The 20427-nt window shown below is 42.0% G+C and overlaps 1 protein-coding gene across 2 annotated transcripts in view; it reads right to left on the reverse strand.

Moving 5' to 3' along the window:
- The window catches only part of LOC150092037 (uncharacterized), a 321608-nt gene that overhangs the window by 82172 nt on the left and 219009 nt on the right, over window positions 1–20427 (reverse strand). The window lies entirely within an intron of this gene.

Raw genomic sequence — 20427 nt, forward strand, 5'->3', positions numbered from 1 at the left:
CTGTGATCGTTGTCGACATACGTTCCCAGCAAGCCATGACGTTTAAACCTAATGCTGAGACCACTGCTTCTGCCCTTCCACTCTTAACCCAAACGCTGTTTGGGAGCGGGGCAGTAGCCGCCCACACACGGTTCTCGTATAGAATACGATGTGCACCAACAGTCTTCAGTCTCTCTCTCTCTCTCTAAGTAGGCCGTCAGTGTGCGACCCTAACTTAACGTAGCTAAATCACTACCTTGCTTTAACCTCACTCTCCTCAAACCATTTCGTCGGGCGTTTTACCCCAATTTTGTTTTTATTATTATTTTATTTTATTTATTATACAGGTATATATAATAAATAAATATATTTTTTTTTAGGTCCTAGCCACTGAAATTCCAGGAAATTAGGTGGCAGGACTTGCCAAAGTAAATAGCAATAATAGTGGTGTACCTGGTCTGCCTCCACGGGGGGTGGAGTGTGGACAACGTTGGGTCCCATTAGCTAAATGACCAGACGGTAGACGACACTGCACATGCACGAAATCCACACTTCTTTAAACCTCTGGCATTGACAGTGTTCTGTTTCACACCCACAAAAAAGTATACTACGCGGATATGGGGGGAGAACCTTTGGTGTCGTTTGACAATAAACACTGGACATTAATGCTGATATACCTTCATCAATATCATTGATAAATAAACAAAACATGTATATTTATGGGCCCAACACCGAACCCTGGGGGACTCTACTAATAACATTAGAGTCTACACGTCTGTGGTATCTGCTTGCTGGCCATGGTGCAATAAAGGCGAAACTAACAACCTTTGGCCTTGAAGAGGACCCATCGTGCTCTTGTGGAGGAACTGAGGACTGGGATCACCTCGTGCACGAATTCCCCCTCTACGTGACCTCCGCTGCCAGCGGCTAACATCTGGTGAGTATGGGCTTGGCACACCCAGGGTCCTGAGCTGGATATCACCATTCTTGTCTTTCTTGTTCATTCCTTTTTACTTCTGACTCTCTCAGGGCAATTCAGAAATTGTTTTTTTTTTTTTTTTTTTTGGCTGGTGCAGCATAAGCCACAGGCTTCCTTGCGCCATATGGCTAATAATAATAATAATAATAATAATAATAATAATAATAATAATAATAATATACAAAAAACTACTGTGACAGGCACAAGTTGGCATTAGTTGCCCTTTTACCAATAAACCTTCATTAAAACCAACCAACTTATATACCAAAAGGCAAAGAAAACCACCCACTAGATACTAGGGAAGAGTATTAAACTCTCACCAACTACGCACAGCAGCTTTTCTTGAGGAGAAGACAACTAATCGCAGCAACGTGATAACCCTCTAAACTAATTGAACCCCGGGACCCTGACGGTACTAGAACAAGGCAGGAAAAGTAAACCCGCATTACCATCATTGATATGAACCACCATCCCTGTGGCGCCTCCGTAGCCAGGTGGGCAGGAGCAGTGGTGCGTAGTACACGCTTCTTGATTAGACCGGGGTTCGAGCCCGGGACCACCAAATTCGGAGGATGCGGAAAGGTCAGGGAATGACCACCGCATATCCCCGGAGCAATATGGCCTTAGTTGTTAATGCTCCTAAAGGAAACCAAATAACAAACAACAATAACAGGCCCTTTGGCACACAAATCTTGGGACACTGGACAACACGAACATAAACCTTACGCTTTTTAAAATCACTGGCCCTCACACTGTTTCACAAACAGCGTACACAACGGGGAGATGAGGAAACCCCTGGGATCGTTAGACAACGAACACACTACACGTCTATCAGGCACATTTCGGACACGAACTGTCCAGGATGACTCTTTTTTTTTTTTGATTCGCTTTCGTTGCTGCGTGTGGAGGTCCCATCGCTGTGCCGCATCTTAAACGCTGCCAAACGAACTTAATAATTTCTCGTTCACCTCGGATTCTCTCGCTCGACTTACTTGTAATGCACACACTGACGAGAGCGTACCAACTCGAGCACTCCACACCGGCGTCAACCCAGAGTTTCATAGGAGATCGCGCAGCATTGATTGCATCCAGATATTCCCCTGCCCCTCCCCTCATTGGAACGTTGGATTTCTAACTGCTTACAAGTGGACGCAAAAAGCCATTCTCCCCAGAAAACGCTGGACGATGCCAATTGTGAACAACGGGGCCAGACAGTGCGAGGCCCTTCAGAGCGTGGTTCGTGAGGTACGACAACGCCACAGTCGATTTCTTTCCGGAATTGTACAAAAGGGACCGTGAGAAATTATTAACGAAGAAATGAAATATTAAAGGAGATGGAGTTGCGCGTTAACTGCAGTAACGTTGAATAACGCCGAAGTGGTGAATGGCACGGGGACCATCGAACCGAAATAAATCCGAACAGCACGCACCGGGCATAGCCGATATTAAATCGTAATGAACGCAGAAATCTTTAAACGAACGACAAAACTGCCGACCAGTTCGATAACGACTCTGACGGACAACGAACGGCTGAATGAGAAATGGGGGTGGGCCAACAAATCAGAATCTCTTCTAATGGGGATTTTAACTTCCCAGATATTAACTGGAACTTGTGGGTTGGTCACCCTCACACTAGCAAGGCTTTTGTGGATTCACTGGAGGATTGTTTTCTGCAACAGGAGGCAACTAGAGGGAATAACACTCTTGATCTGATTGTCAGCATGCCTTAAGAATTTACAGATAAAGGAACCACTAGGTGGCAGTGGCCACAGTGTACTAATGTGGATTTACTTAAAGATGTGACTGCCATCAAAGGTAAAGGGAAGGGTTTTTGCTCTCGTGAAGTGGTCTCGGACAGTTTTTAAATTCTGTACGGTGGGATCAACTGATGATGTTGCCAACAGCAAATTCTAAATGGGAAGCTGTTGTTGTTGTAGGCGCATCAGCGACTAAGGCCACATTGGTCCGTGCACATACTGTCTGCAAATTGAGTGCGTTCTGTGGTCAATATTTTCTGGACGAAAATCGACCACAGAACACACTCAATTTACAGACTTCCGAGTGAGAAAACAATGTTACGAAGGCCTCAGACCGACTAACTCAGCCACGCTGTAAAAAAGGCCCATAAAAATTCCTCCTATCATCGACGGGACTCAATCTGAGGTCTTTTCCACCCGGTGGGCGAGGACGGTCAGTCTACCAAATGTGCTACCCACGAGGGGTAGCATTCAGGGAAGTAAACTACACTGCTCGACAAAGTTAATAGAACAAAATGTTTCTCGTGAACATTTTATTGTGAAAATCTCGCAAAAGGCGAATATTTGATATAATAGGCATTCTGGCATGAAAATTCCGAGTGTCCAATAGAAATCGATCTACCACCTTACAGAGCCGCACGTTATGCAAATTATTCATGCCGATAAGAACACGAATTGGGACCACATCACTTCATTCCTGTTTGTTGACTTGCTCATAGGACAGCCACATCTCCAGTACTTTGGATGGCAAGTCGTCATCGTTCAGATGACTTTCAGATGGCGAGCCGTTGGACGACTTGAAGCAGACAGTCGCAGGCGGAGGTCGCTGTTGTTATGTTATCTGGTTTTTAGGAGCATTAGCAACTAAGGCCATATTCCTCTGGGGATATGCGGTGGTCATTCCCTGACCTTTCCGCATCCTCCGTATTTGGTGGTGACGGGCTCAAACCCCGATCTAATCAAGAAGCGTGTGCTAGGCACTGCTGCTCCTTCCATCCTGGCTATGGAGGCGCCTGCGGACGTCGCACAATGTCGTCTCAGCATAATGGAAGCAGTTTGTGAAGACAGAAACCATTAAACGAAGAGCTGGCCAAGGTCGCCCGGGGGCTACGTCCAGTGGCCGATTCAGGATATGGGCACCGGGGAACGTACCCCTCCCTGTTTATTAACATAGGATTTTATCTACTTTTGCATTGTGGCTCAGCTAATTTCAACTGATTACAGTTGACAACATTGATGCTAATGTGATCGCCATTCTAGTGCAGAACATGGTGCCCCCCCTGTCACAAATGATGCTCCCGCCTGTCATTTTCTTCTGGATCCGCCACTAGCTACATCAACAAGAACAGACCGCTATCTGGCTGTAACAGCAAGATGGAATCCTACGATGTCTTCTCATCAACTGTCTCTGAGGTTGCTGTGGCAACAGATGAAAACATTTCCAACCGGACTGTGTTAAGAAGGTACAATTCAACTGGACTCTACGCAAGGAAGCTAGTGGTTTGCATTCCACTAACCACCGCACAGCTCGTTGAAACTGGTGCCAAGAACATTTCACTTGGACACCTGACAAATGGGAGGGTGTTACACTTCTGTTCTCTGATAAGTCCCGTTTTAGCCTACAAACAGATTCTAGATGCTATTTCATCTGGAGACAACGAGGAATGCTCTAGCATGGGTCCAACGTCAAAGAAGGGGACACTTACGGTGGAGTTGGGTTCTCGTGTAGGGAGAAATAATGAACAATGGCCAATAGGCCATTGTTCATTATTTCGCCATGTTTTCGATAGGGGTAACGTAACTACGCAGAGGTACCGAGATTTTCCTATCGTATGTCCGACTTTGAACTGACCGTTTGGTTACGCAGAATCAGGGGGACGGAAGGAAGAGAAAGAGAGAGAGAGAGAGAGCATTAACAGATATACAAAAATTATAAACACTGTACACAAGATTAACCTCTATACCATTAGGCAATCAAAAAATACTTTGAGGTTTGCGAAGTGAACGAAGCAAGAATCTCATTCAATTTTAAAAAATTAACATAAACATCAAATATTAAAGGTTATATACAAAATCAAAGAAGACGACAATTCCCAACCTAAAATCAAAATTAAAAATGAACCTGAGCCAGTACCATTAAACCGACAGACAACTTTACAAAAGCATTCTAGCCAGAAGCAGGAACAAACCTTATAAACAAATTAAGTTGAATGTGGCATCCAGTCTACAGTCATCAGTAGCAAAGTCACAGTCAGTCAACCACCAATAACAAAGTCACAGTCAGTCAACCACCAATAACAAAGTCACAGCCAGTCAACAGCCAGCAGAGCAACTTGAGGAGCATTACAATTTACATCATAAAATTGAGTTGTAAGTCGAACACTTGTAGAGTTTCAAAAATGAGATCGAAAAGCATTATAATTCACAACGCAGGTCCTACAATTGTAGATCTTGAATTCAATCAAAAGTTGACTGCAGGAAAAGGACGTCAGGGCACAAAATTTAATGTCTTGGACAGAATTCGGAGTGCGAAAGATGTCGAAGATCTTGTTTGAGCAGTGATAACCGCTATGAGTTCAATTTATTCTGTTAGAAGATAAGCAGATCATAGAAAATGGACGTCATTGGAACGAAGCTGAAGAGTCTTGAGCTGAATTTGAAACACTTGTAGACAGTAATTGCAACTTTTAGTGAAGGCTGCCTTACCAAAATCCTGAAGGGCGTGATAATTGGTGGCATTTGATACAAAATCAGGTTCCAATCCTGATGAAAATTTGGGAATTGCATTCTGCAGAATTACTCGAAATTCACTGTATGAGGGACAAGAGTACAACACGTGCTGCCAATCTTCCGCAATGAAAGAGTTCCGTAGGAGACAAGCGAAATTTAAACAGTTTCTTATTTAATGATCCAAATAAAGTGGGGGGGGAAAGTCAAGACTAAACCAGACTGTAGCTTTTTTATCCATAAGAGTGTCATCTTCACGGAAAGCTTTACGTGTTGAGATGTGGGTATCCACCTACTTCGCCACAAATTGATCCACCTCTTGCCAAATTCCTAGTCGTTCAGTTTTAACATCGACTTGAGTGTTAATAGAAATACCGAGGATCTCAGTGGAAATCTGACGTTTCAGGCGATAACATAAGACTCTAAGACTTACGTAGAGATCGAGCGGTATCGTCCCAGCTAAACCCTGCAAAGCAGGTGTTGAAACCGTTCGACAGATCTTCGAAATACAAAGTAACATTGTACCCTGGATTGGCATCAATTTCGATTGAAATTTTACTGACCCCACCTTATTTTTTTAGCTAACCTTAAGAAAAGGGTTCTGTCCTCAAGGACGTTTTCAGCGTTCTCGAAAGGCAGCCAATGATGATGTGACTGAGTTGAAAAGGAATTGAATTGAGTTGAGAAAGGAATATTTAACAAATACAGAGAGATGTTTAAACGTCGAGCTTGGCAGTCTTTCGTGGAGCATGCTGGGAACTGTGATCCTTGTGGTTCCGTTTATAGAATCGCTTATAGCGTTCTAAGTGAGAGCCAACAGGACACTATTACACGGGCCCAATCTATCCGACGGGCCATGTCAGAATTATTTTTAAAAGACGATAACACTGAGAATATTCAGTGCACAAAATCAAATTTTAGAAGACAGCGTGATTATCTCTCTGAAGAAAGGGAAGCGCCCTTCTCTCCTGCGAAACTTAATGCAGCCATGAATTTGGTTGGGTTGGGGAGGATCTGGGGATTGGTTTCCTGAAGACTCGCGTTATTAAGCGCTTTTACTCGAAGTTTCCTCTGATCTTGTTCGACATACACTCGTGTTCAAAGAAAGTGCATTATCCAGGAATTTCCCATTTCTACCCCTTTTTCGCGATGGTACGTTACATTAGAAATATTACAATAGAAATATAAACAAAAGATATTTATTTATAGTTACGGTAAAGCTAAGTAATATTTGACAGTTGCTCCCAAGATATTCCAAAATGAGCATTTGCAACCAATATACAACAGAGGGGAACAGGTATCCTGTGTGTTATCAGACACTCAGCCTAAAACACTGATGGATCCAATATCTCTCTATTACAGAAGATTTAGAAGTCCGGTTGGCCTGCCTCCCTAAAATCCACTCATGCACACCTTCTCGATGGTAAGCCCTGTTACGTCACTTAGGTGGCAACGAACGTGTAGAGTGGTTCTCTTCAAGACGCCTGGTCAGCGTGAAGAGGAAAAGACCAAACCCTCCAGCAATGAGAGCACAACAATACAAATGGCCCTCAGTCCCCAGCAGCTTTCACTCTCCCTCTTACGGCAGCGAGAGGATCAGAGTGGAAGCAGAGGGTGCTAAGAATCTCTGGGTACGACCAGGCTGCCATGCACGGAAATTGAACTTGGCCTGTTATAACGTACGATCACTCATCGGTGAAGACAGGATATTAGAGCTGGAAAAGGAATTAGAAAATGTGAATTGGAATATCATTGGTTTGGCTGAAACAAGAAGAAGAAATGAATCACTTATAAGTTTATCAAGTGGAAATCTGCTGTACACCAATGGAAACAGTGAAAGGAGTGAAGGTGGAGTTGGGTTTCTGGTCCATAAAGATTTTAAAAACAACATTTTGGAATTCAAAAGTACATCACCAAGGGTGTCAAGACTAATACTCAAGATTTCTAAGAGGTACAAGCTAAAGATTATAATGATTTATGCACCAACATCGAGCCATGATGATGAAGAGGTTGAAGAAATGTACACTGAAATTGAGAGTCTTCTAGATGAGCAGAAAACCCACTACACTATTATTATTATGGGGGACTTCAATGCTAAGGTTGGAAAAAGGCAAAACAGCGCAGAAAGAGGAACTATAGGAAATTTTGGAATTGGTGAAAGAAATAAAAGAGGTGAAAGACTTGTGGAATTTGCAGAATCTCAAGGAATGTCAGTAATGAACACTTTTTTCAAGAAAAGGGTGAACAGAAAGTGGACATGGAAGAGTCCAAATGGATTAACAACTAATGAAATCGACTTCATCCTCACTAACAGAAGATATATTGTGAATGATGTTACCGTCCTGAATAAGGTAAATGTTGGAAGTGATCACAGAATGGTAAGATGTACACTTGATATAGATGTAGGAAAGGAAAGGAAAAAACTGACTCGAGTAAATAATACAAAGGTCTTTGAAATAACAGAGGAGGAGAAAAAGCAGTATGTACTGGAACTTAAGAACACGTTTGAGCTTCTGCAGACTGCTCAGGACCAAGATATTGATGAGGAATATTACAACTTTCTGAAAGTGATAAAGCCCAAGAAACCTATAGGGAAACAGAAATCCAAAGAAGAAAAAATTAGTCAAGAAACACTTGTCATGATGAACCAAAGACGACAAATGAAGAGCAAGAAAAACACTGACAGGGAGAAAATTGAGTATACTGAGTTATGCAAAGCCATTAGAAAGAGACTCAGAGAGGACATAAGAAAATTTAACACAAGAAAAGTAGAACAAGCATTAAGGGAAAATAAAGGATTTAAATCAGCAGCCATGAGCAATAATACAGAAAGACAAATGATACTGAAACTGAAGAATAGCGATGGTGTACTTATAAACAGCAGAGAAGGCATAATTCAAATAGCAGAAGACTACTATAGAGAACTATACAAGGAGCAGGGGAATGATGCCAGCAGTGGGGAAGCTGGATTGCAAAGTAGCAACACATACGACATACCCGATATTCTTCCTGATGAGGTAGAACATGCATTGAAGAAAATGAAGAATCGGAAAGCCCCGGGGGAAGATGAAGTTACTGTAGAGTTGTTAAAATTGGGAGGAAGAGACATAACACAAAAACTGGCAAGGCTCTTCACAAAGTGCATTAGAAAAGGTGTGACACCTAAGCAGTGGAATAATGCAATCATAGTTTTGCTGCATAAGAAAGGAGATAAATCAGAAATTGGCAATTATAGACCAATTAGCCTGTTATCCCATATCTACAAGTTGTTCACAAGGGTCATTACTAACAGATTAGAAAGAATACTTGATGAGAATCAACCGAAAGAGCAAGGTGGCTTTAGGACGGGATTCTCAACTATGGATCACCTTCACGTAATATCACAGCTAATGGAGAAAGCAAATGAATATAAAACACCATTATGCCTGGCATTTGTGGATTATGAAAAGGCATTTGACTCCATACAGCATAAGGCAATGTTTCGGGCACTGGAAAGACAAGGCATAGATACTCCATATATTATGATTTTGAAGAAAATATATGAGAGTGCTACATCCTTTATTAGACTAGACAAAGACAGTAGCAAATTTAAAATCGAGAAAGGAGTTCGACAAGGAGACACAATATCTCCGAAGCTGTTTACTGCTGCCCTTGAGGAAGCTTTCAGAAGATTAGACTGGTCGCAGAAAGGAGTCAATGTGAACGGAGAGTACCTAAACCATTTACGATTTGCAGATGACATTGTGGTCATAAGCCACGATCCCAAAGAATTAGAGGAAAATCTTAATCAGTTATACACAGTTAGTAAGGATTTTGGACTAAAGATGAATATGGCTAAAACAAAAGTAATGATGAACAAGTATGCCACGGAAAGGGAAATAATTATTGATGGAGCAGTAATTGAAAAGGTGGAGTCATATACTTATCTGGGACAAGTTATTAGCTGTCATAATGATAAATGGCTGGAAGTCAAGAGAAGGATAAATTTTGGATGGATAGCATTCAGGAAATATAGTCACATACTGAAGAGCAATATCCCAGTTTGTCTGAAACGTAAAATAATGAATCAATGTATACTCCCCACCATGACTTATGGAAGTGAAACTTGGGCACTCACCAAAAGAATGGAAGAGAAGCTAAGAACTACACAGCGAAGAATGGAACGAATTATATTGGGAATCAGACTGTTAGATAAGAAGAGAAACACATGGATTAGGCAGCAAACTCAAGTAAAGGACATTCTTATCAAAACTAAAGAACTAAAATGGTCTTGGGCAGGACACATAGCTCGAAGACATGACGACAGATGGACTAAGAAAATAACAGAATGGTACCCAAGAGGAGCTAGAAGAAAACCTGGAAGACAAAGGCGGAGATGGATAGATGAAATTCATGAGTTTTTGAGTAGTAAATGGATGGCCAGTGCTCAAAACAGAAGGAACTGGAAAGTTGCTGGAGAGGCCTTCATCCTGCAGTGGATTGAAAATGGCTGATGATGATGATGATGATGATGATACAACAGTTTTGGTAAACACGACAATTATGGCTGAAATGTTATCAGAATTTGCTTCAATTTATCATTTTAAATGGAAAACAAAATGAAAAGTTCACCAGGTGCAAACTAATATTTAGTTAAACCGCCCAGATGACAACAGCACACCATCCAGGCATTGACAAGATCAATTTCTGAAGATAGTCAACCGATAGTTCCTGGTTCCAAACACGAATTATGAAGTTCACACAGGGTCTTTTATGGAATTTTTTTATAAACTGCAGGTGACCTCCTCCGCAATACGAAATACACCCCCATATCATTTGGCTGGTAGAGAATTTCACTGTAGACACCATACAGTCTGGATGGTATTCTTCACCACGTCTACACAGCAAATCGTTTGTCTCCCATCAGAGTCATGTAGATTGAATTTCTTCTCATCCAAGAAGATAACTGACTTCCACTGCCCGGGGGTCCGTTTGACATGCTCCTTACACCAAATTAAATTTCATTTTTGTGTGAGGAGGGGCTTCTTCTTAAGACGACAAATCCATCTTTGAAGAGGTGTTTTCTGACCGTTACTGCCTTTGCTACCACTCCTGTATGTTCTTCCCATTCTATTCTCAGATCAGACTAAGAAGAAGCTTTATGGTTTTTAAGGCATAAGCCTTCAAAACGCGGTCCTGTTTTGGCGTAGAGACCGTTTTGGCGTCCGGTTCCTTTTATCCTATCAGCAGAACCAGTAACCTTGAGTGTGGAAAGAAATCTACTCACTGTCGCAGTACTGATTACAAGACACTGTATAAACAATATGACGGGAAGAACATCCTTCCTCACGTAAAGCAACTCATTCTTCGTGGCTTCAACTGCCCGTAACTCGCCATCCTAACACAAGCAAGGAATGACTGCAACTCTTGCAGAGCGTGCTTATATACTGATCCTTGGGGTTCCCCAAGGATCAGAATTGGGACCACTGTTGGTTTTAATTTTCATAAACGACATCGATGAAGGGATAGAGGGCGTGATGTCTAAATTTGTTATGATGTTAAAATTGGTAGAGTAGTTAATGATCACTGTCAAGCTGAGCTTCTTCAGAGAGACCTAGATAGACTTCAAGAATGATCAGAAAAATGGCAGCTGTGCTTTAATCCAACAAAGTGTAAGGTATTACACCTGGGAAACAGTAATCCCAAAATAACTTATTCACTTGGTGGAGTTCAACTAAACCCAGTACTGGAGGAAAGGGACTTGGGTGTTACGATACGGTCAGACATGAAATTCTCTGAGCATTGTAAACAGGTTGCAAGGAAGGCCCATGGTGTCCTATCGATGATCTATCGAACTTTTGCAAGTAGAGATAGGGACGTGATAATCCCATTATATAAGGCCTATGTTAGACCACACTTGGAATACTGTGTTCAAGTATGGAGACCGCACCTAAAGAAAGACATCGAGCTTCTTGAAAGGGTGCAAAGAAGGGTAACTCGCCTGGTGAGATCGGCAAAAGGGCGTGCTTATGAAGAAAGACTTCGAATATGTGGGTTGCAGAGTTTGGAAACTAGACACCTTAGAGGAGATTTGATTGAGGTGTTTAAGGCTCTGAGAGGCATCAGTAAACTGAATGAGGACAAAATGTTCAAGATTATAAATGATGCTAGAACTAGGGGACATAAATTCAAGTTACGGGGGGAAATGTTTAGATTGGACTGCAGGAAGTTTTATTTTAGCCAGCGAGTTATAAATTACTGGAATAAGTTGCCTTCATGGGTGGTAGAGGCCGACAGTTTGGGGAAATTCAAAGGTCATCTGGATAGTACCTTCGGGTCAGGGAAGCGGATAGGATGATAGGTTTAATTTCCTTTTTTTTTTGTTAATCATTATTATTTACTATTTTTTTATCATTGTTTTGTTCGGGTTTTTTTTTTTTTTTTTTGGCTGGTGCAGCATAAGCCATAGGCTTTCTTGCACCATGCGGCCATTACTAATACTAATACTATATAGTTGAAAGTAACAGCTGATGCAATATTACGTCATCACCTACGTGTGTCAATCTTCTCTGATGCAATCTGTAAGAAATATTGCCATGTCTTACGCTATTCTGAATAACGATAATTACAATTTTAGGGGGTGACGCACTTTGAATACGAGTGTATATAATGCGTGTCTTAAAAGGCGGGTATTTTTCCTAAGATGTGGAAAATTGCTGTTTTGAAAGCAATCCTTAAGAGTCCGGAGAAGCCACTGAATGAACCGACGTCATATCGCCCTTTTGCCAATTTTAGGCAACGTATACGATAGATTGATCATCCTAAGATGTCAGACAAAATATGAATCTTTGGGCTTGTCATCTTCGAAACAATATGTATTCAAAAAGGGTAATTCTACTGAGGATGCAATCAAAAAGCTAATTACAAGTGTTCAGGAAGAGTCGCGGCGATATGTACTTTCATGTTTGTGAACTTTCGGGGTGCGTTTGATGCTCGCTGGTGGGGTAGTATCGTACGCCCATATCCACTTAAACTGCTCTCTTACGTGCAGTTTAAGTGGATATGAGCTCATTGTCCTGGAGGCGCAATAAATAAAACACGAAATATGTCCGCAACCTGTGGAACCAAGCGCCAGCAGCATAGGCAACCATAGGGAGAAATATAGAGTTATAACAGATTCTTAAAGATCTTCTTGAAAGACCCCACTCAGTTCTAGAAACTCTGAAAACAGCGCGGGTGAAATTTGTGATCTTAATTTGCACATTGGATAAATGAGAGAGAACATTTAACCTACTGCCAAAAATTTAATTTCCAGATTACTAGAGGTATTTGTGTATTGTTTTTTAAACTCTTCGTGCTTGACGAACATCCAATTTAGAGCCAAGGATCATAATTTTTGTCTTGGTAGAACTCATTTTTTACTTATTTTCAACTGTCCATTGTCGAAGATCAGAGAGAACTTTCTCAGCGGATATTTCAATTGAAGACCACCTTGAATTGTTACTAACAAGGACTGTCGAATCATCCTGAAATGCGACGATCTTCACGTTGTCAGCGGGATCAACGGACTTGTCTCCGATCGAAGATGCGCGACAGGCCGTTGGGCGTTGCATTGCACCCAGACAGCGAACTTTCACCAGGGCACACATCTTGGTAAGAATGATACGCGGGACAACCTGTATTTGTGATCGCGATGTCAATTTAATATCAATTTTATTTTAAAGTTACCGCTATGAAGTGAACGTAATTCTCTAAACGATGTCGTCATTTTAAATATAGAAAATTTGTATAAAATTGTACGCTGTATTTAAAAAAATATATATTTGTACACCTCCTAGCCCAGCCCACTGGCTGTTCAGGGAGTGAACCTAAGGTTAGTAAACAGATGATAATAATAATTATTATTATTATTATTGATAACAGCTACAAAACAGCAAACAAACGAGCTACAAAGCATTATTACACAGTTTCAAAGCAGAAGCTTGGAGTATACATTTCCAAAGTAAAGAGAAAAATAAATGTACAGATAAAATAAAATTAAGTAAAAGTAGGACTCATCCGTCCTATTTAAGCGAACAGATAGGAGTAAGGCAGAGCACTGGTATTTCTTCACACACATTACACAATCGGAGTCTTAGAACTTGCAAGAAGAGTCCATTTTAAGTCAGGTACCGGATGAGGTTAGCAATTTCAGTTGCCTCTTGAAGTGTCCGGGGGTGTCAAATATCTCCACATTTGTTTTGTTCATTGATCTTGCAGTCCTGTTGTAGAAGTTGTAGTATCCATAATTTGTTCTCGCATAGGATGGTTTCAGCAGTGGATGGTTTCTTAAAGGTTATTTGTGAGACGAGATGAGGGCAATTCAGGGTACCATTTAACAGATGGTTAAGAAGGAGTAAGTCGGCTTTATCTCTTCTTTTTTCCGGCGTTTCGAGTCCAAAGAGTCCAAGCACCACTCTTGGTAGGATTTCTCATCGTATTCAAGGCCACTTTTAAAGCAAACGTATTGGATTGTTCTCTTTTGAATATTTTGAATTTCTAATTTTTGGTAAGCAATATGTGGGGACCAGACCTGTGAGGCAAATTCTAGGGCTGGCCTAACATAGATTTTGTAAAGAAAGATGAAAAGTGCCAACTGATTGAAGTCTCGGTTAATTCTTTTCAGGAAACTTAGTTTTTTGTTAGCTGCCTTCACAATGTCTGAGATATGGACATCAAAGGAAAATGATTCTTTAATAAAGATACCTAGATTTTTGGCTGTACTAACTTTTTTGATTGCCTTGTTGTTGATGCAATAAGAAAAATTAAGTTTTTTTTTCTTGTGTGCATTAGCAAAGCTCATCGGCTCACACTTGTTTTCATTGACTGCCATTTTGTTCTCCTTCAGCCACTGAATAACTCGTTGAAGAAGAGCTTCGTTGAGGATGATGCAGTCATTGGTACTGCCAATTGCTTTATAGATTTTTATGTCGTCTGCAAATACGTTGATTTTGATTTGGTAGGCTCCATGGGTGCTTGGCAGGTCGTTGATGTAGATAAGAAATAATAGCGGGCCTAAGGATGAACCCTGTGGGACACCAATTTCAGGACTGAAACGATATGAGGTTTTACCTTGAAATGTCACGGACATTTCTCTACCTTCCAAGTAGTTTTCAATCCAGTTTAGTGCTTGTCCTCTGAGACCATAGTGATGCAGTTTGTTGATTAGTCTCTGATGGACTACCTTGTCGAAGGCTTTGCTTAAATCAAAGAAGATGGAGTCGACTTGTTTTCCTTCGTCAAGCGAATGGGATATGTTCGAAACAAACGAAATCATATCTGTGCAGGTGGAACGACCCTTGATAAATCCGTGGGAGTAATTTGACAAATTAAGTTTCATAAAGTTAAATAGCTGCTTCATTACAATGGATTCAGTTATCTTTGAGAGTGTATTCAATTGACAAACTGGTCTGTAATTGTTGGGTGAGGATTGGTCTCCTTTTTTGTAAAGAGGGGTAACAAAGGACTTTTTCAGTTGAGCTGGATAGATTCCACTCTCAAATACCAATTTTATTAAGTGAAGTAATGGCTTTACAAGTGTGGTTCCACATTTTTTCCATAAGACAGTAGGGATACCGTCCGGGCCACGTGTGAGGTCCTTTTTCATACTGTGGATTGTGCTCATTAATTCTGCTTGGTTTATTTCAAATACTGTTAGGGTATCAATGTAGTTGAGAGGAAAATTTTCGTTACCTTCCATCCCGTCATCTGCTGTATCTGTAATGCGTGCGTTGGTGGAAGAATGGTAATTGTTGCCACAGGATCTTGTAGACACCCTTAATATATAATGAGGATAGTTCACTGTGTACAGCCCCTGCAATTTCCCCAAATTACCCCCCCCTCCGATCCCCTTCATTTACAGAATGCCCTCGATCTCGTACTGCATTCAGCTGCGTCAAAAGCGCTACCTGCCGGTCAGTTGCTAGGAAACTACTATTGCGGCAGTGCTACGTAAAGGAAGGCAGGGCGTTGAAGGCGTAATAAATTGAGGCAGCCAGTGACACCGTTCACTAATTTAAATGGAGACGAGAAACAAAAGCTCGCGAGGAGACGTCGTTTGAATAATGGACCAATTCGGAAGGGTTTACTCAAATTAACGTTTTTCCTTTTTTCTCGGCGAGATCGATCTTTTGCGTTTCTTTAATGCGCGTGACAGGCGATTGCTCTCGCTGCTAACGACGCACCGTTAAAATGCCCGAACTCGATGCCCCTTGCTCATAGTATACCAATGCTTGACCACATAGAAATTAAAATTGCAAATGTTTCAATTCCCAACGTATTTGCTCACAAAGACCTAGGAGTTGTTTTTGACAAAAATCTTTCATTTAATTCTCACTATGTATATGTTGCTAAAAAAATTCAAAAATCAAGATGGCTTATCAAGCAAGAAACATCGGCGATTCAAGATAGAAAAACAGTCATTGACCATGTTCAGAGATGCATTTTTCCCAATCTGTCTTATGCCTCCGAAATCTGGTCTGGTGCTCCTCATTTTACCATCAAGAAATTCGTTGCCCAAGAGTATTGGGTTCTTAGATGGCTGAACAATAAACTTCGTTTTCCCCGTACAATATCCAGGCAACAGCTTTATAAAAACTTAAAAACAAAGCCTCTGCTACAGATGATCAACGAGTCTGGAGTCATGCTTCTTGCAAAGTTAATTACTTCTGCAACCAGTTCACCAAACCTAGTCAACAAACCTAGCTTCCACCAACAGAGAAAACTCAATAAACCAACAACAATTCAAATCGAAACTCTCCAGACTAAAACAAATGGAGAGGATGTTCCCCAATGCATCCCTTCACCTCATAAATTATCACAACATTGATTGTAAGAGGTTGCTCAACATCTGAAGCCTACAGGAGTCTCATTTGCAAACAAATTATGATAAATACAAACAGCAACCCAATAACTACATCCGAGAGCCAAATGTGATGTTCTGCAATCTATATTTTTGATCATTATAATTCATATTCGTTGTTAATGAATATACAGAATATCCTATGTATATATAGAATATGCTATGTATTTTTATATATATACATATATATTTGTCTCCTTTGTATACTGAATTTATGCCCCTAGCCTAGTGCTGTGATGGGCTTGCTGTAGTTGCAATAATGAAAATTTATTTATTTATCTCGCGAGTCAAAACTCATCCCGTGGGGACTTTTCGCGTATCAAATACGAATAGTTTGCCGATTGTTTCGTCTCCGCCAAAGGAACCACGGCATTGAGACGTCGTCGCATTGTGCCTGACCGGGTCAAGGTGAGGTGAAGAGAGAAAAACTCTCTTCTTGCAAACGACGTGGAACAACCACACTTTTCACCATCGCGCTACCAGCGAGAGTCCAACACCACAAGGAAGCCAACGATTTCATTATTATGGCAGCTACAGAGGAGTGCGATTGGTCTTTGCACACGGACTTATGCTGTCCGGGAAGAAGTACACGTCGAATTGCGACTCGTTGCGTTGGCAGTTTTCTTGTTTATTGTGTGGTGAACAGCGTGCCATTGTGTTTGTGGGAAGTTAGTGAATGCTCGTGAAATCGGGGTACTCTTGGCGTACTCATTTATGAAAAACGAAATATTTCGTCGCTGAAGATTTCACAGGTTGGCCATCGAATACTTTTTGCAGAACGATGAGAGGACACGTTTGATTTCTTCAGTGATCGCCATCCTTTCGTTTTTGTTGTTCGACGACTATTTTGTATTTTGAGGCTCGCCTTGTCTCGTAAGTAAATTTACCCCCAAGGCCGTTAGACGGCGTCTTGAAAGAGAAAAACATTGACGAAATGGGAATGCCGAAGAGATTGGTAGAGAAATGGGCTTCTGCAATCGTGTTTCCAATCTAATCAGTTGTGTCTGCGTGGGTGGCACCGTCCTCCCCACACCGGGCCTTTTCCCCGAGTGGAAAAGGCCCGGGTTCGACGCGAGCAACTTTAATGGGCTTTTATCACTCCGTGGCTAAGTTAGTCGGTCTCCGGCGTGGATGGAAAGTTTTACCGGAAAATGAGGTTTTTTCGACCAGCGAAACAGACAAATCGAGCAAAGAACACGCGCAATTACCAGATACAAACACGGGTAAAAACTGCAGACATTATCAACCCACTGCAGGATGAAAGCCTCCTCAACAATTCATGCTGAGGGAAATGGACCGCCACGCTGGTCAAGTGCGAGTTGGCAGATTGACCGTATTTAGCAGTCAGGGGCTTGAACCTCGGTCTACTCAAAGAGCGTGTGCTACTGCACTCCCGCCCCTGACCACTCGGCTACGGGAAACTGGTAGTTGAAAAATATGTAATCATTGGCAGTGAAAGAAATGCCCGAAAAAGAAAAGAAATCGCAATAAAAGAAAACGAAGCCGTGTAGTTCCTGTGGAAGAGTGGACACCTCCTTTCATTCCAGCATTATAGAAGTTCTGATAAGTTGATGCAATGCCGTGAGAGGGAATTGTTATGAGGGCGTCTCTCTTCTTTCTCCCTCTTGCAATCGGGGTGTGGCGCTGACTGCGACGTAATAGCGAGTTCTTTGAGGGAGAGAGACATCGCTGCCATAAATGGAATTTCCAAAGAGACCTTCAAAGTCAACAGGGGAGTCCCACATGGTGGAGTCCTCTCCTCTCTCTTCTACACTCTTTGCAACAGCACTGCATCCTTTCCTGACCCAAAACCAAAAGCAATTTGTCGTATATGCAGATGATTTGAAAATTTCATCCCTCGAGCGACCAAAACGCATCCTTACAACGCAGCAAACTCCAAAATCGCCGAGTTGCAAGAATATCTTAATTGGATGGGGCTCCGACTAAACGAACACTAGACGGAACAAATGGTTTTCACCAACAAGATAATAAAGAACCACATGTGAAGCAACATGGTCAAAAAAGTCCAGACACATATTGATCTTGGTCTGAAATGGGACGAAAACCTAAACTTCGCACCCCATTTCGGACATGTAAAGAAGAAAACTTACGCAGCGCTATGGACCTCGACACAGGAACCCTGACCTTGTAAAACAATATATTTTAAGATGCGTCAACCCCATCCCTCTTCTAAGCATCTTAGATTTGGTGAGAAAGAGAGAGAGAGAGAGAGAGAGAGAGAGAGAGAGAGAGAGAGAGAGAGAGATAATCTTTATTACCCTTCGGCTCCAGATGCTACCATCAAGGATTTCCTGGGTTTAGAGTAGTGGATGGTGAGATGGTTAAACAGGATCACCACGCAGCCATTTACAATGTCAAGAGTTATTTTATATGCCGACTTGGATGTCACGCCTTGGTCTCATATTATTGTCACCAAGAACATTCTAACGCTTCAAAACTGCTGATCGGGAGACTCGACTCGCCGAAAACTGACTACCTGCTGACTCAGCCCCACATGACGGAAAAGTGGACGAATAGGGCACCATCCCCTCCACTCAGTAGCGCGCTCACACAGCTGGGAAGCCTTGGGCGATTTTTTCCTTTGAACACCATTAAAATGTTCAACGATCTTCAAGCAGACCCAGAAAGGCTTTGCGCAGAAAAGAGGTTCAGGACCGAAGTGTTTCAGAATGCATTACTCCACCTATAAACGTTGAGTGAACCCCACAGATGGAAACAAAAGAGAATGCAGGAAATGAAGAATGAACTGGTCGGAACTGTTTTTGCTCCTGTTATGTTTTTATTGGACGTCTTGTCTTTCTGTGAAGTCTCGCTGTAAATGGTGGTGTAGGTGTGAACATTCTCTAATTCCTTGTAAACTTGCAAATTATGCTTGTGTTCTCTCTCTCTATCTGCCTGTCATGTAAAAATAAGGCAATGAATGATACGTATGATGCAATCAATTAGACAATGTATGATTTGTATAATTTATTAAGATGATGATTTGTATAATTCTGTATATAACTTATATTTGTATACCTGAATGTGCACCCTCTGGTTAATAGCCGTAAGCGGGTGTCTCTTATGACAAAATAAAGATAATAAAGATAATAATAATAATACCAGAACAGTCCCTCGTACGCTGCATCTGCCACCCACTAATTATTGAGGCGGCTGCGGGTCAACTGCTCCTTAATTTCTACGCGGAATCTCATTGGCCGCTTTCAAGTTATTTCCCGCTGCTTTTCAGCCGCAATTTCGAAGAGAAAATGGTCGTCGACATTTAAATCAGAAGTTGTAGGCCTTTGACCGGACATTGGCTGCACGCGTTGTCACGCAGGCTCTCGACAGAAGAAAAGTAAAGGAAGACTGCGATCCATCCTTGAAATGTGGTTCGTTTCTAATTGAGCGAATGGGGGGGGGGGGAGTTAAGTTTTCAGTGCGTGTGCACGTGCCTGTTCACCTTCCCGGATATTTCTTTCGGCGTCAACATCCGAGCAAGCATCGTGACTGCGCACTTCCACCCCTGGCACGCATTCAACCATCGACGTCATTTCCTTTTCTTTTTCTCCCTTTTATCGCACGCAAGCGCTGTCGTCTGCTCGGAATTACCAAACGAGAGCCGATTCCGTTGCAAGCTGACCTCCTGACTCGGCAACACCAATTTCGCCCATTTTGAAAGGATCATGCGCGTTCGTGTGCTCTTTTAACCCGACATAATAAAATAAAATAAATTTTCTGTTTACACTCCAGGACGACGAAACGATCAGAGGAGTTCACAAGATAGACAGAATAGAAGAAATAACACCGTATTGAGCAATCATGGGCTTGAATCGCGGTCACTCATGCACCCGCGCGCCTGAACACTAGGCTACGGCTGCCTTTGAGGGCGTCGACGCCGTAGCAGCGACAGCTCGGTGGCTGCGGGTCTGACAGCGACTCGACTCATCGGGGTTCAGCTGTGCCATCATTAACGGTCCGAAACAGAGCTGTTGAATGGGCTCGAACGCTGTTCCGATGCCTACCCGCCCACGGGGAACTGACGATGAGAATGCTACGCGCAAGGTGTCTGCGCACGGATCATTCTGGCATTTTTTATTATTATT

This window comes from Mastigoproctus giganteus, chromosome 1, assembly GCF_048544385.1.
Source record: "Mastigoproctus giganteus isolate SK-2022 chromosome 1, ASM4854438v1, whole genome shotgun sequence".
NCBI lineage: Eukaryota > Metazoa > Arthropoda > Arachnida > Uropygi > Thelyphonidae > Mastigoproctus > Mastigoproctus giganteus.